Source organism: Oncorhynchus keta, chromosome 5, assembly GCF_023373465.1.
Source record: "Oncorhynchus keta strain PuntledgeMale-10-30-2019 chromosome 5, Oket_V2, whole genome shotgun sequence".
In the NCBI taxonomy this organism is placed as follows: domain Eukaryota; kingdom Metazoa; phylum Chordata; class Actinopteri; order Salmoniformes; family Salmonidae; genus Oncorhynchus; species Oncorhynchus keta.
Genome location: NC_068425.1, coordinates 12,593,985 through 12,611,796, shown reverse-complemented (window position 1 = coordinate 12,611,796; position 17,812 = coordinate 12,593,985). Strand labels below are relative to the sequence as shown.

Here is a 17,812-nt window from a genome sequence, read left to right as displayed (position 1 = left end):
ATTTTAGTTTAAAGAATTAGCCTGGTCCCAGATCTGTTTGTGCGGTCTTGCCAGCTCCTATGGTCATTGTCAACGCCAAACACAAACATTTCTGAGACCAAACTAGTTAAGTATCACCTTGGATACAAATCTACAGTACGTATCCATTTTATGGTATATAGTGAAAATACCGGTAAATACCACTCAAATATAGTACATTCATGTCACGTTCATTCAGTCACTTTGTTTACATCAAGAGCATTTGTCTTTTCCTTACAGATCCTGATATTAATAGAATATCTCATAGAGAGAACTGTTATACAGTACACTGAGTTTGAAGGGAAGTTGCAGTACCACTTTAAAGAAGAGGACAGATCCGGGGAAGTTGGGGTTCTTCTTGATGACAGCAGTCTGGACGACCTCCCCCCCACACTCCACCATGAGACTGGGAGAGGTGACTGTGGCCAACTGGTAGGTCTTCATGTTCTTCAGACCCCAGGCTAAGATCTAGGACACAACACAAACACACACACACGCACACACACACGTCTGAGAAAGAGAAACACAGAGGAGAATGTGTGGGTGTCTTCATGTGTGTGAATGTGTGCTTGCATGTGTGTGTGTGTGTATGAGTTCATGTATGCACAAGCGTGCATCTGAGTGTGTGTTTGATGGTGTTGCGGACTGGACTGCCTGAAGCCTCACCTCGATGGCGGAAAGCTGTACGACAGGCCTGATTCCCTGGGGAACCATGTAGAGCGTCGCTCCTCGTCTGGGGGGCACCAGGGGCAAGTCACTCTCATTGGCCTAAAAGTAATACACATCAATCAATCAATTAAATGTATTTCATATCGTGATGTTCACAAAAAAGTACTCTACAGTAACTCGACCTGGACTGGAGTTGATGGAAGTTGCACCAACTACTGACACACAGTCAGATATTTTCCACCCACCTGGCGCTTGAGGTTAGGGGTAGAGCAATCTGATCCTAGATCTGTGGTTAGGAGCTACTTTCACCTTAAAAACACTGCAACACGTGGCACTATCCAGCTAGCCTATTTGCTTTATTGGAAGTTGTGGGAACGTACTTTTTTGTTTTCCCATTTGTTCTGGTAGAGAAGCCACGTTCTTAGAACGTAAGTGAAAATTCAAGTTGCAGGGTGGTTCTGAGAATATTTTATTATGGTTCTCTGAATGTTTTCTAAACTTTCTGAGAATGGAAATTCTCGGTTATTTGAAGGCAATTAAACAACGTTCTGAGACTTTAAATAAAACTGCTAGCTTAGTTTGGGTTAACTGTTTTGAACTCCAAGCACAGACAGGACACATGCAAACACATTTATTTTTTGTTGTGGCACAGCGTTAGCGAGATGCAAACCTATGAGCTTCCGTTGTCTATTCATGGAATTAGCCTACTGCACCACCAGGTTGGAGCTAGCATGCCATATTTGTTTTCAACTCATACAAAGCTGTTCATTTTAGTCTATTCAAACAGACCCCATTTCAAAGGAAACAAGTACTCATTAAGAGCAGGTGTGGCCAATTAGTGGGCGCGGCCAACACACCTGAACACACTTAACAACATAGAGGATAGAGAGTGTTGTTGATGCTGAGAAGAACGGAATGTATATGTTTTTAACATATATTCTAAAAACGTTCTGTGCACGTTACAAAAAAAAGTTTTCTTAACGTTCTCCAAACAATTTGAGAACATGACTTTAAATAGAACCATGAGGTAACCTGTAGGAAAAGTTATTCTGAAGTACTGAAATTCCAACAGAAGAATGTTGTTTCTTAACGTTCTCGGAGCTATTTCGGAACATTCCCAATGTCAAACAAATTGGAGAATGTTGCTAGAACATTACCAGAATATTAATTGAATCTAACCATCTTTGAACTTTTAGGAAACGTTCTGTTAAGGTAATGAAATACCAATAATTTTTTTTTTGTCAGGTTCCTTAAATGTGCGGAAAATGTTCCAAAGCCAATTAACTATCCTGCACCATTCCCTGGAAAATTGTGGGAAGGTTGTATGCAAAATAACCATAGGACTACAAAGGTTTTACCAAGCTCTAAGAAACATACAGTTCTCAGAACATTATGTGCTAGCTGGGAAGTACTTTACCTTGTCTTTCAGCAATAGCTCAGCAGCCACCAGCATCTCTCCTGCGTTGCGGCCTTTCTTGGTGACGGGGAACCACAGCAGTTTGGGGGAGACCACCGTGCCGAGGTTCAGCTTCACCACAGGGGGGCACGTACAGCGACCCATGGCCTCGTCTTTACCCTGAGAGTCGGACACAGCACAGGGATATGTAGCATCTACATTTACATTTTAGTACATTTAGCAGACACTCTCTTTCAGAGCAACTTGCAATCAGTGCATTCAACTAAAGTAGGCAAAACAACCACATATCCAGATCATTTCAAGTAAAACCTTCAAAAATAACTAGCTAATAGTACAAGAGTAACAGTAAAGAAAAACACAAACACAACAGTTATTTTGCTATTTTTTGTCTCAAGGACAGTACACTCATCCAAGATGCTTCCAACATACACGCTTAAAAAACAAGAATAACAGATAGCTAGACAAGTATCAACTGCTTGCACTAGTCAAAAACAATGGAACCGAAATATTCTTGAACTTACAATATGACACTGCTGAAATAGACAGGGCTGGATGTGACTTAACAGGGCACAGGTGAATAAGTCCAGGTGAACAGGCAGTGGATGGAAATTGACGGGTGTAATGTATTGACTTGACTCGGACTCACAGGATTCATTGAAATGTACTTAGTGGTGGTCACACACATTGACCACATACATGTACATAAGTGTATCACATGTATGTACAGTGCTCGGCTGGTAAGATTCGCTAACACATCACAACTGGTAGGGTAAGTGAGGGTAGGATAGGGTACATGCCACCTGGTCACTGTCTTAGAGCTCCAGCACCACGTTGGGGGGGTTGAGTGCAATGGTCTGGGGGTCTCCATAGATCTCGATGTCATTAAAGATGAGGGTCTGGTCCCAGGTGGGGTTCAGAGTGGCCCTGATGACCTCCGTGGTCTTACTCACATGGAGGAAGGACACATGGGCGTAGGGATCTGAAGCAGGAGACCAGAGCACAGTCATTGTATTGATAAAACGGAGTGGTTCAATTACAACTGCTGTGAGGATCAGGTTACGCTTCCACCTCCATCTCTCTCTTTCCCCATGCAAGGCTAGTGGAAACAACCCAGTCTGTTCCCACTAGCATTGCTTAGATGTTTTAAAAGTGCTAGCCAGGAGATTGTGGACGGTGCTCAATAACTAGCTAACAAACAAATGGTTTGGATGTAACATCCCGCTTGGTAAGTTGAAAAAAAGTGAGCTATCCATTTATCTACATTTTATGATGTTCCTCACCTGAGAAGCTGTCCCTGTCCATGGCGATGAGACTCCTGGCCTGATAGACATACACCCTCAGATGGTACATATACGGCCCTGAAGAGAGAGTGATTGTGATTTAATGTAATCTGAAAAGTGTGGGCCCAGACTTCCTGAGAGGAAGAGCAGTGGAGTGGAGGAATCTGAGGAGAAATCAACATTTAGGCCGCGGCCAGAGAGAGATTCTCCGTAAAAAACAACAACATTTGGCCCAGTGTTTTTTCAAGTGGAGTCATACCTTCACGAACTAAGGAGATTATGAATGTCTATCTGTCAACAACAAAATGCTGATGTTGTCCATCTTGCTGATGTTGTCCAAATTATTTGACTTTTTTTGATGGAAAAACCGGGACCAATGCTTTTGTGTTTTTTATACTCTTTCATCTATCTCTGTGTGGCCACAGCCTTAATCACTTAATCAGTGTCTGCAATCAGCTGACATAGGTCAATGTTACTCACGGTCAAAGTTACAGGAAACTGTGGGTGTGTTGGCACCAAACAGTCTGGCAGCGTCCTTCTTACTGGCCTTCTCATCAACATCTACCCCCTGTAGACAAAACACAGAGGCTGAGTTTACAAAGACACCCCCAGTCTGATCTCTTCCCACTACTTGGTCTTTGGACCAATCAGATCAGCTCTTTTGCCAATAAGTGGGAAAAAGATCAGAATTGGGCTGCCTGTGTAAATACAGCCAGAGAGACAGAGACCAGTTCAGAACAGCAATGCCTTCATTAGAGAGATGGGTAATTCTAGAGTGGTGAAAGTTGAATACATTTGTCTTTATTTTATAGTTATTACTTTATCATGATCATCCATTAGGAAAATATGTGCATTGAGCTCAAGCTCATCATGACATGACATCAAGACATAATAACACAACCATGGCCCAGTCCAAAAAAATGAACCCTAGACACATAGAAGATTTTAAATGATTGGACCCTGCTGGAGCTATAATGATATTGCTTAAATCTATCCAATCCTCTTGAATCTCCATACGTGTCCAGGGACTAGGGGTTTGGGTTTGTTTCGGGATAGGGCCCATGATGGTACAGCAGCACAAATAGCACACCTCGTGAATAAATAAATAGGGCATGAGTCAACTCTTGGTCTAATCTCGGCCTTTTGAGTGCGTTGCCAACCAGGATCACTGGGCAGGAAGGAGCAGATGGAGGAGAATAATGAGAGGATATTATAATCAAGATAACACACTAAAAGGCACTTGGCCAAATTCCATTTTATTATCATGGACTGGGTTTCCCAAAGCCTTTTGATGGGTTCTGACTTTTAGATATGAAATACACGTATTCATGTCACTGAGGGAGAGAGGGGAATGTATAATGTTTACATTCTGTCAGGATATGTTGTTGTTAGCCATCAGGGATCCTATGGTAGGAGAAGAGACACAGTCTGGTACAAGTCATCATGACAGCCGTGAGTTGGGGAGGTGTGAGCAATTTGGGCAGAGGTCAGGTTAGATGAAGTGAGGAAGAACATAAATGACTCATCTTCTAGAAAGCAACAGAGGTGGATTGGCTGTTCCGATGTATAACGAGGGTCTCAGCATAGTAGAAATGGTTAAATACCAGTGCTTGTGTGAATATGTCTTACGCAGCTGTATGACCCAGTGGTTTAATAAATGAGCTTTAATAAGCGTCTGAGTTTTTTACTCTAGAATCTAACACTTTGTAACTAAAGTAGTACTTTATTTGTCTCCACAACCCAGTCACACAGCTGAGAGAGCAACAATTATAAAATTGATGATTGATAGTCAATCTTCTGCCCGTGAAAAAACAACATTTGTAAAATGAAGCACTTTGATGTGTGGCTTGAGAGTCTACTTTAAGTCTAGCCTTCCTGTGTAGTCAATTGTTTTTGAACTCAGAAGAAGTTACTAACCAGCGCCCCCTCCAGTCTGAAGATGGCTGATGCTCCTATCCCGTCTGACGGAGCCATCTTGCGTCTCCAGCGGCGACGGCGGAATGTGTCAGACGAACGCTCCTTCCTGTGGAACTTCCAGCCAATCAAGGACGAGTATTCCCAGCCTTCGCCGGGATCCCGCCTCTGTAGAGTCAACAGAGAGGCAGTGGCCAGTGTGTAAGAACTAGAACTTTAGCACTTGAAATTGACATACAGATACACACATGCTTCCACTTTACCCTGCACACTAAACATTTTCCTCCTCTCTTTTTCCATAACCTCTTCCTTCTCCTCCATCCTCCTTTCCCTTCTCCTCCTCCTTCTCCTTACTTTTCCTCCTTTTCCTCTTCCTCCTCTTCCTCCTTCCCCTTCTCTTCCCCTTCTATAACCTCTTCCTTCTCCTCCATCCTCCTTTCCCTTCTCCTCCTCCTCCTCATTCTCCTTACTCTTCCTCCTTTTCCTCCTCTTCCTTCTATAACCTCTTCCTTCTCCTCCATCCTCCTTTCCCTTCTCCTCCTCCTTCTCCTTACTCTTCCTCTTTTTCCTCCTCTTCCTCCTTCCCCTTCTCTTCCCCTTCTATAACCTCTTCCTTCTCCTCCATCCTCCTTTCCCTTCTTCTCCTCCTTCTTCCCCTTCTCCCTCCTTCTTCCCCTTCCTCTTCCTTCTCCTCTTCCTCCCTTTCCTCTTCCTTCTCCTACCCTCCTCTTCCTGCTCTTCCTCCCTTACCTCCTCATCTTCCTTCTCCTCCTTCCCCTCCTCCTCCTCCTCTTCCTTCAACTCCTCCTCTTCCTTCTCCCTCCCCTTCCTCCTTCTCCTCCTCCCTCCGCTTCTCTTCTTCCTCCTCCGCTCACCTCAGGTGCTGCTTTAGTGTCTGCTATTTTCCTGCGTGGCCGTAAGAGTCTCTTCCTGCGGTGTATGTGGTACATCTTCTCTGCTGCTCCCCAGGACTTGGGCTTGTCATCGGGGGAAATGGTGACGCCATACTCCCAACCTGGTACGCAACACACACAGTGACAAACGGTATACAGAGTCAGAGGACATTCAGCTTTATACTGTAGTATCATATTGGTTATAATAGGTCAAGTCAAAATACAGTACAGAAGAGGTGTATCAATTAAATTGTATACAATACAGTGCCATATTGTTCTACATATGATAATGCAATCCTTAAACAATATTGATTGTTTGATTGAAACAAGTATACACCAGTACATTATAAAATCAATTCCAGTGTTATCTTCTGGGTTATGAAGGAGGATAATTCCACTGCTTCTTTACCTTTCTCATCCACAGCCCTGTTGCTGTCGAAGCTCCAGTCATCCTCCCACTTCCAGCCAGCAGGACACTCTATCTCCCCTGGACTCTGGCTCTTCTGCCCATTCTACACAGAACAGTCACAGTCAGTCACTTCCAACATTACACAGTGGCTGTATATCAACATGTGACAATGACACCACATTACAACATCAAAACAATACAGAGACGCACTGTTTATAAAAGTAGGGAAGTAGCACTCTATTTTCCCCTCTGGGTATTCTGTGTGGGAGGGATTGATTCACATTGGTTTCTAGTCTCCTATCAAGTATTTAACTAAGCCTCTATATATGGGATTCATTGAAACAAGCACGATTGTGGTAAAGGTAGCTGTCTGTGTAAACTCCCCGACATCAAAACAATAGGCATCACAGTTTGAAAACATCAAGGCTACGCAGCTTAGCCTAAAATCCAGACCTGTTTTCATTCCTAGTACTGGTGTCATACGCCAAACAGTCGGGACATTTGGCAATTTCAACGTTCAATATCCAGAATTTTAAGAACAACTATAAATACTGTTATTAAGAAACAACTTTTATTTTATTTTTCGCTACAATTCTTGGCATGACAAGGAGAGACAAAAAGTGGAATGGTACCCAGGCTATATGCAGCTCTCTTGACAAGGGAAACATGACTTAAAACAAGACAGTGAGTGATATGTGCATAAAATGAATCCATGGAAGAGCACCTGTCGCTACTTAGTCTAGTAGATCAAATTGCATAGGAAACAGACTAAATGGCTTCAGTTCCGTTGACCTCTTTTCGTAAGAAAATTCATTAATTCTCCTAAAGGGAGAATTAATGTGACACTGAGGGGTCAGCTTAACTTCTCAGTGTTACATATTTCTTCCCTCTTCCCTCTTGTAGATAGAGGGGTCTGAGTACAGGCGACAGGGTTGTCTCTAGCAATAGTGTGTGTATCTGTGTGTGTGTTGCTCTGTCTCACCACATCTGTGAAGGGGTCGGCAGCAGCCTTCCACTCCCCGCCAATGAAACGTGTCTCGTTCTGGTAGACTTCGTCTGTGAACTCTGTGTGCCCCGCGTCTGCTTCTGTCAGCAGGCTGAATAACACAGACACACACGTTTGTTTGACTATCCATGTGTGGACCAAACAATTGATTCCCATTCAAAATCCTATTTTCCTTAACCCCTAACCCTAACCCTAACCTTAATCCAAACCCTAACCCTAACTCCTAAACCTAACCCTAATTGTAACCCTAACCCTAAACCTAACCCATAAGCCTAAAATAGCCTTTTTCCTCGTGGGGACCGGCGAAATGTCCCCACTTGTCAAAATGTTCCTGGTTTTACTATCCCTGTGAGGACTTCTGGTCCCCACATGGTTGTTAAAAACCAAACACAGACATACACATCACAAATAGCGGGCTTGATCCCACTAACCTATCGAGTACTGGCAGCTGGAGCTTAGACAAGGAATGCTCACCTCTAGTGGAAAGAAGGTAGGATTGAACCACTGAAGAAATGTCTTGAAAAAGGTCAAATCAACCAAATCAATGAGGTAACTGTGTCTGGGGAAAGGTCAAATCAACGGGGTAACCGTATCTGGGGAAAGGTCAAATCAACCAAATCAATGAGGTAACTGTGTCTGGGGAAAGGTCAAATCAACGGGGTAACCGTATCTGGGGAAAAGTCAAATCAACCAAATCATTGAGGTAACTGTCTGGGGAAAGGTCAAATCAACCAAATCATTGAGGTAACTGTGTCTGGGGAAAGGTCAAATCAACGGGGTAACCGTATCTGGGGAAAGGTCAAATCAACCAAATCAATGAGGTAACTGTTTGGGGAAGTGTTTCTATAGGAGTACTATGAGGGGGCTGGTGTTGTGCACTCCTGACTCAGAGGCAAACAATGAGGACTTAGGTGGAGTGGATGAGGTGGAAATGGGACTATTGTGTACTGAGTACTATGCTCAGTACTATGACTCTCTGCACATCAACAGAGACGGAAAGAGGATGATTCCCTAACCACAACACAGACAATGCCAGACCAAGCTAGATTCGTGTGGGTGGGCTAGTCCAACTGAAATGTAAACTACTGAAAACAAACAATGAAAACAGGAAGTTTCTACTTAAATTCAATTATTTATAGCGCTAGAGATCTCCTGCTCACCATCTATCAGGGTCCACAAACGTCTGTGTGTCTGTGTGCCTGAGTGAGTTTGTGTGAGTGTGTGTGGATATGAGTATAAGTATGCGTGTATGAGTGAGTATGAGTGTGTGTGTGTGTGTGTCTGCGCGCACATCGTACATGTGTTTGTGTGTGTGTTTAAGCATGCCAACAGGTCACTCTCACCCTCTCTCGGGTCGACGAACCACTCGCCTTCCCACTCCCACGCCCTGGGGGGGCATGAAGCGCTCCTGTTTCCAGCTTCACCTTCCCAGTCACGTCAGAGAACTTCTCTGCCGGCACACCAACCCTGTGGTGCCCCACTTCCCAAACACCTGGGCCTGGTTCTCATACTGAGGGTGAAGAGGGAGAGCGAGAACGAGGGGGTAAAGGAAAAGAGATTCATCTACATAGTAAAGACCAGCCAAAAATACCAACTTTAGTACTGTAAAACAAAGCATTGCCACAAAACCCATGTGAATAACAATAATAATACCATTTCTGCGAACACACTGAAGGTTCCCTCTGAGAAGCTGTTGAACTTCTTCTCGTGGGCAGAGAGGCCCAGCCACATGTTGACACGGAGCTGGACAGGGATCTTCACGCCTTTGTTCTTGTCCATGGGGTACTGTCCGAAACAAACAAACAACAAAACTAAATACTATACATCGGGGTTGAGCGGTATACAGATTTTAATATCTAGCACTAATCGGTGCTAGCTACCTTCAGTTAACCAGCTAATGTTTAGATTATATATTGAAATTATATATTGAAAATCCAACCTGGGTTATTTTGAAATACACTGGTATTTGTATATACGGTGTATCACCCAACCCTACTGTACATCACCTATGAAAACGGCAAGTAGCTAACTGCATGTTATCTCCGAATGTTTATGCTATATCTGAGGTTTAAACCAATGTTTAAACAGATCCGCCCTGGACTCTTTTCTCTCTTCGCACTCCGACAGACATTGTCATTGGACATTGACACAAAACTGATTGATTATGAGCCTCTTTCCTGCAGCCAAGACTGAGAAAACTAGTTGAAAGGACATCAGTTTCTGATTATAATGACGTCTTTTCAACCACTTTCGCTTCAATATCCACTAACAATGTCTGTGGCATCAGTTTTACGTCTCTGTACACCTTAGTAATAACTGCATGAAGACTGTCTTAGTCCTGCTGTAGTATTCCTGTACTATTATCATACCACTATACCAGAGGTAGGCAAATAGATTCAGCAGCGGGCTGATTGTTGTCGGATCGGATGGTCGGGAGCTGGAACCTAATTAGAATAATTTGTACACTGCAAATTAACCACAACTAATTCCAAAAAGAAATTGTATTTGAAAATAATAATTTCATACCTTGATTACATAGAGACATGATCTCGTCACTTTTTTTTTATTTGTGTGAATACTTGGGTACAGAATACCTAAATTAATGATTTTTAAATTAATTCTTTTATATTTTAAATTAAAAAATTATAGTTTTTTTCCCATAAAACCGTTGAGTGGGGGTGGGGGTAAAAAAAATCACTTTACGGGCTGGTTTTAGCTCTGGTGACACCTGTTGCTGACCCCCTGTACTATATTTAACAGATGTGAAATGGATAGCTAGTTAGCGGTAGTGCGCGCTAATAGCGTTTCAATTGGTGACGTCACTCGCTCTGGAGACCCGAAGTAGTTGTTCCCTTGCTCTGCAAGGGCTGCGGCTTTTGTGGAGCGATGGGTAACGATGCTTCGTGGGTGTCAGTTGTCTATGTGTGCAGAGGGTCCCTGGTTCGACCGGGTATGGGCGAGGGAAGGAAGTTAAACTGTTACAAATACTTAAGCAATAAGACCTGAGAGGGTGTGGTATATGGTCAATATACAACAGCTAAGGGCTGTTCTTACGCATGACGCAACACGGAGTGCCTGGATACAGCCTTAGCCATGGTATATTGGCCATATACCACACCCCTCGGGCCTTATTGTTTAATTATACCACTACTACTACTTAAACAAGTACTACTACTATTAGCACTAATATTACTAATACTAGTGATAATAGTAGTAGCATGATCAGTAGTCTCTGTTCTCCATCATATTAACTGCATTAAGATAGTAAAGGTCCTGCCATAGAATTTGCCTACCATTATCATACTGCTACACTTACTACTACTACTACTACTAGTACTACTACTACTACTACTATTATCACTAGTATCAGTCTCTTCTCCATCCTAGTACCTGCATGAAGATGGTCTGTGTCCTGCCACAGTATTTCCCACAGGCCTGCTCACTGTAGGTGGAGTAGAGATCTGATTGGCTGGGAGACGGGTGTACGCCACCCTCCTCTCTCCACGCAGCATCCAGATCACCACATCAGGCATACTGTTCTGGGGCTGAGGGAAGAGCGAAACACAGGTATGAAAGAGAGATTATTAAGAGATGGGCAGAGAGTGAGTTTTCCGTTTATAGTAGTAGTAGTAGTAGTAGAGAGAGAGAGAGAGAGAGAGAGAGAGAGAGAGAGAGAGAGAGAGAGAGAGAGAGAGAGAGAGAGAGAGAGAGAGAGAGAGAGAGAGAGAGAGAGAGAGAGAGAGAGAATTCAATTCACAGGCTGGTACGTGTGCTCAGGGTACAAATTGAGTGGGCTTGAGTGAACCCTGAATGTTGTGAGAATGTCAATGTCTTGTTGCTCCTGACCTCCTCTGCAAGCTGTTTCAGTCTCTCCAGCCAGTCCTCGATGTCTGTCAGAGTGGCTATAACGTCGGTGGCCTCCTCCTTCAAGCGTTTGGCCATCTCCCTGATGCTGGCCACCGCCGAATCACGCAGCTTCTTAATCTGGACGTCCAGAGCCGTCAGGTTGGGCCTGCCCTCAAGCTCTGGTACCTGAAAGCTATCAGAAGCTAGCATGAGGCTACAGAAACTATACTGAAGCTATCAGAAGCTTTAAAGCTAGAAGAACCTATATGACGCTATAAGAACCTAGCATTAAGCAATCAAAAACCTAGCATAAAGCTATCAGAAGCTAGTGTTCAACTATCAAAACGTGTCACGAAGCTATCAGAACCTAGCATGAAACTATTACAACCTCACATTAACTAAAGAATGTGAAGCTAGGTGAAGCTATCACAAAGCACAAAGCTACCAGAACCTAGCATGAAATTATCACAACCAAGCATTAAGTTATCAGAACATATCATGAAGCGATCTGAATCTAGCATGAAGTTAGGATAAGTTAGAAGGAAGCTAACAGAACCTAGCAAGAAACTATCATAAGCTGAGATATGATCGATGAATGTCTTACTTGTTCAGATCCTCAATCACGTGGTTGATGAGTTTGAGCCAGATCTCAGCCAAGCGCGCCTCTGAGGCTTTGGCAAGGATGGCTGTTCTCAAAGAAGTGAGGTTGGATTCCTGGAAGAAATGACAACAAAATAATAAAGTTGCAACAACTGAGAATTATCCCATGATTGGTTGATTTATTATTTGATTGGTCGATTTGTTGGAAGTGTTTCTCACCAGTCTGTCTGCGATGTAGATGATGATGTTGACTGAATCCAATCGGTGGCTAATGTCTTCCCAGAAGGATGTGAGGATGACAACAGGTTTGGTGTCAGCCCAGGGCAGGTAATAGTAGTGGTTACCTACAGGAGAAACAGAACTAAGTCATATCCAGGTCAAGCTGCAGAGTGGTACCTGTACTACTTGAAAATTTAGTCCTGCTGTATGGGGATGTCTCTACTGCACTGGGAACAGCAATGCACTTTTGATAGAATGAGAAGTATTCAGAAAGTATTCAGACCCCTTTATACTTTCCCCCCACATTTTGTTAGGTTACAGCCTTATTCTAACATTGATTTAAAAAAAAAAAATCCCCCTCATCAATCTACACACAAGACCCCATAATGACAAAGCAAAAACAGGTTTCTGAATGTCCTTGAGTGCCCCAGCCAGAGCATGACTTGAACCCGATTGAACATCTCTGGAGAGCCCTGTAAATAGCTGTGCAGCAACACTCCCCATCCAACCTGACAGAGTTTGAGAGAATTGGGAGAAACTCCCAAATACAGCTAAGCCAACCTTGTAGTATGTCCTACCCAAGAAGACACAAGGCTGTAGTCGCTGACAAAGGTGCTCCAACAAAGTACTGAGTAAAGGGTCTGAATACTTATGTAAATGTGATATTTCCATTTTTTCTTTTTAATAATAAATTAGCAAACATTTTCTAAAAACCTGTTTTCGCATTGTCATTATGGGGTACTGTTTCTAGATTGCTGAGGAATTTGCTTTATTTATTCCATTTTAGAATAAGGCTGTAACGTAACAAAATGTGGAAAAAAGTCTAAGGGTTTCAATACCTTCCGAAGGCACTGTATGTTTTCCTCTTTTCGTATGCATGACTGTGTATAGTTTGTGCCTTTAGAATTGATAGATAAACAAACACATGCTCTGAAGCATGGGTGCTAAAAAAAGCTTTATTTTGCAAACATTCAGATATCAGGTCAAAATCAAATCAAATCAAATCCATTTTTTTTGTCACATACACATGGTTAGCAGATGTTAATGCCAGTGTAGCGAAATGCTTGTGCTTCTAGTTCAGACAATGCAGTAATAACCAACAAGTAATCTAGCTAACAATTCCAAAACTACTACCTTATAGACACAAGTGTAAGGGAAGGTCTAATCAAGGTCTAATGTGTTGGCACTGGGCTGGAACAATAGCTAGCACACCAGGAGGGTACCCATCAGGACTGAAGAACACTGGTGTGTAGTCTAGGTTTTCTCACCGTCAAACACAGCACAGCTGTATTGGGTTGTGGATGCCAGTGGCATGCAGGTGGAGTCCAGCTTATTGCCGTAGTTGCCAATGCTTACCTCGAACTGGATTGGCTCACCGGGCTCCTGGAGCATGCAGGAGCTGTGGAACACAGCACATAGTGAGAACTTCCTTCTCCGCTGGTACTTCTGAAAGCACAAACAAGAGGTCAGGGGTGCTTTATTCCATTGTACATTCATTAAAGGTGTGTTATTGCGGGACTAAAACAAAATTGGATTTGGAAACACTGGTCTACACACATGAAATCTGGATGGAGGGTAAACCTTTCCCTTCTAGCTTTCTGTATCCATTTTTCATCCGTTCTTTCTACGTTTTGCAAGTTTCGTACCAGGGTTGGGGTCAATTCGAATTGAAGGAAGTCAATTCCGGAAGTAATTTGAATTACTTTTGAAGTAAATAGCTTCTACCTTACAGTTTATTGAGAAGTCATGGAAAATATATGCCCTTTTTGAAATGATTGAACTGGAATTTCAAATTACTTCTTGATTTGACTGCCTTCCAATTGGAATTGACACCATCCCTGTTTCAGACCTTTATGAATACATGAAGCAACAATATCCCAGCTATGACAGGGTCCCACCCTCCCTGTGTACCTGGGCCATCAGGATGTTATCACTGGAGATGTTGTCCAGCTTCCTGTCAGCTTTGCCATCCAGTTGAGTGGAGAGCTCGATGAGGACTCTGCCCCTGTAGGCCACCCCTTCACCCTGGTTGGTTGGTTGGTTGGTTGGTTGGTTGGTTGGTTGGTTGGTTGGTTGGTTGGTAGACAGACAGACAGACAGACAGACAGACAGACAGACAGACAGACAGACAGACAGACAGACAGACAGACAGACAGACAGACAGACAGACAGACAGACAGACAGACAGACAGACAGACAGACAGACAGACAGTGATACTGTAATTGCGTTGCTACACAATATGTTCTTATCAACACAGGAAATGACTTGAGAAAAAAATAATTGTGAAGGAAAATTCAGCTTAATGACAATTGTGTTAGACAACTGTACTGTGTGCTTTAAAGCTATTATCCAAGTTGAACTAGAACCGGACAGTCTGGATTTGAGGAAGGGGAGTATGAAACGTGTTATACATTGAAGAGGGGGGATACCTGTATGTTTTTATGTTTTATAGAATAGATAATTTTGCCAAGAAACTCAGCAGAAAAGAGAATACTGATCTAAACCAGATGTTCCTTGCCTATATAAGCTAAAATGTATTTTTGTCTAAGAGAGAGCAATGCTGGCTACGCCCAGAAAATGTCTCCCTGCACAGGTCACTATTGAATAAACCCTGGGTGAATGCTTAAACATTTTCTTGACTACAAGAGCTAATTTTCTACAACAATTTCAATTCTGAATCTTAATAATTACATGTTCCTGTGAGAGAGATGTGCATGTTAGATATGCAAATATTTACAATAAGAAATAACAAAACATCCTGCCAGAGCTGGGATGGTCTTACCTTGCCAAAGTTGAGTTCCTCGTACGGGTCTGGGAGGCCAGTGAACTCCCTGAGACTGCCGTACAGGTTTAGGTAGCAAGGCCCAAACGCTGGAGGAAACCCACCTCTGCCTCCCCACTGCTCACTGAAATAAAAGGCAGGTTCTCTTTGTGAAATGGTTTGAATTCATGTAATATTTACTCCAGTCCATTGCCAAGTACAGTGTAATTGGCCTGGCGGCGAGACTCAAACGGCGAGACTCAACAAAACAAATCAAATGTTATTGGTCGTGTGTACATATTTTGCAGAGGTTATCGAAGAAGTAGTGAAATGCTTATGTTTCAAGCTCCAACAGTGAAGTAATATCTAACAATACAAAACAATTTAAAGAAAGAAATGTAGAAATATCAGAATGAGTCTGGAATAGAAATATACTGTATATACTGTATGTGTGTATATAATGGTGTGTATAGACGGTATGGACAGTATATGAATAGACAACGTGTGTACAGCAGTAGTTATACAGGATGAGCCTTGACTAGAATACAGTATATACATATGAAGTGGGTAAGACAGTGTTCAATGACTATGTACATACAGTACGCCAGCAGTCTCTAAGGTGCAGGCTAGAGTACAGGGTGGTAGCCGGGCTAGAAACAGTGACTATGTACATACAGTAGGCCAGCAGTCTCTAAGGTGCATGCTCGAGTACAGGGTGGTAGCCGGGCTAGAAACAGTGACTAAGTACATACAGTAGGCCAGCAGTCTCTAAGGTGCAGGCTAGAGTACAGGGTGGTAGCCGGGCTAGAAACAGTGACTATGTACAGGGCAGGCTACTGGGCAGAGGCCGGCTAGGGGTGACTATTTAACAATCTGATGGTCTGGAGAGGGTAGCTGTTTTTCTATTATTTCCCCCGTTTTTGTGTGTTTTTTAAACATGGTAATACAACGTGGTCTGGTGCCTACACTACATCTGTAGTCAAACTTTAGTATTTGCAAATGCTGCCCCTGTTTGACAAAAGCAATAAAAATAAACGTTTGATTGTCACACACCAGAGAGATGCAGTGAAATGTGTTGTTTTATAGGGTCAGCCATAGTAGTAAGGCACCCTGGAGCAAATTAGGATTACGTGCCTTGCTCAATGGCACATGGTCGGCTCGGGTATTCAACAAGGGACCATTCGGTTTCCAGCCCAAGACTCTAACCGCTAGGCTACCTGCCACCCTATAGGGAGGCCTCATACAAAAATATGATGGTTCTTTACCTTCAGATGACAGATTGGTGCAATTTTCTGCAGGTGTATCTGTTTGAAGGGACAGATGCAATGTGGATGAGACAGGGAACACACACACACACACACACACACACACAAAGAGTGTGAGAGTGAGAAAGAGCGATACCATACCTTCAATCTCACCACCAGATGAGGCTATTTTGGTCAGATTTAGAAATGTGGTTCCTATCACATCATTCCTGGTCAGACGATCCCTGTGTGAAAAGGTCAATACATTGTTAATAAATGCTCCTACGATATCCATGTCTTTAAACTCAAAGTAGCAGCATTTAAAAGTGACGGTATACATGAATGTGGATAGTGTAATAAACAGTAAACCGTTATAACACTTGTTTGAAAAAGTCTTACCAGTCAAATACAGTCAACTTGATGCTTTCACACATGGATGGGAACTAAAGAGGGAAATGAGTGTTGTGTTTGTCTGGCTTCCATTCATATCATCCATTTGTGTTGTGGTGTACTACATGTAATACGAGAGAGCTAGTTCACACCTTGACCTGAAGGTTGATCAGCTGGTTCCACTCAGGATTGGCATTTTTCTCTATGATTTTGGTGCACAGATGAAACCAAAACAATGTCATCAATAAGCAACATCAAACCAAAGATATGAAAATATTTACCTAATGACTTGCATTCTAGGAGTTCTGAGTGTTAGCTTTACCAGCGAAGCTGACCTCCAGAAATGGATCAACTAAGTTTTCGTATCGCCTTCCACTCCAAATACTTGTTTCACAGTCTGTACAAATGCATCATCCACTGTGAGGTGGAATGAATGGATATTAACATACACCAACATGAAAAATAACAGACATTAAATCAACGTTTTGAAAGAATAGGCCCACTGATAACAATGTTGGATTACTTGAAATGAATTTCCAGGTTCAAAAATAACCCTTAATCACTTGGTGTTTGCAGATACGTACAATCAATATGGTGTTGGCTGTTCATACTAAATTTTTTCCATATTGCTTACACGTTTCCTTTACCTAGAAAAATGCATACCCAATGAGGTAGGGGTAAGGGGGAAGTGGTAGGTGGAAGAAACAAGAGGCTTTGGGATAAGGAAAGGGGCAAGAGGTTGTTTTTGGACTGGACTAAATGATACTATGCTGCTGATGGAGAAAGAAGGAATATACACGTACTCTGAGGCATGTCCTCTGCGGTACCTTCAGGTTGAGAGTGACCTGATCCGAGTGTTACCCCAGCAGGCACCAACAGATTACTCTCTATGTCATCTTGCTCTCGTTCCGCTCTCTCTTCTCAGTCTGAACACCCAGGAGAGGAGAGGAGAGCCTTTATGAAATATGGTGTGTTCTTTGTAGTTTGTATAACATATTGATATTGTATGCACATTCTACTAAACTCAACCCTTTTTCAGGACCCTGTCTTTCAAAGATAAAGATACAAATCCCAAATAACTTCACAGATATTCATTGTAAAGGGTTTAAACACTGTTCCCCATGATTGTTCAATGAACCACAAAC

General features: G+C 42.7%; 1 pseudogene; it reads right to left on the bottom strand.

Moving 5' to 3' along the window:
• Positions 1 to 2,906: 2,906 nt before the first annotated feature.
• Positions 2,907 to 17,250, bottom strand: LOC127930009 (myoferlin-like; annotated as a pseudogene).
• Positions 17,251 to 17,812: the final 562 nt, after the last annotated feature.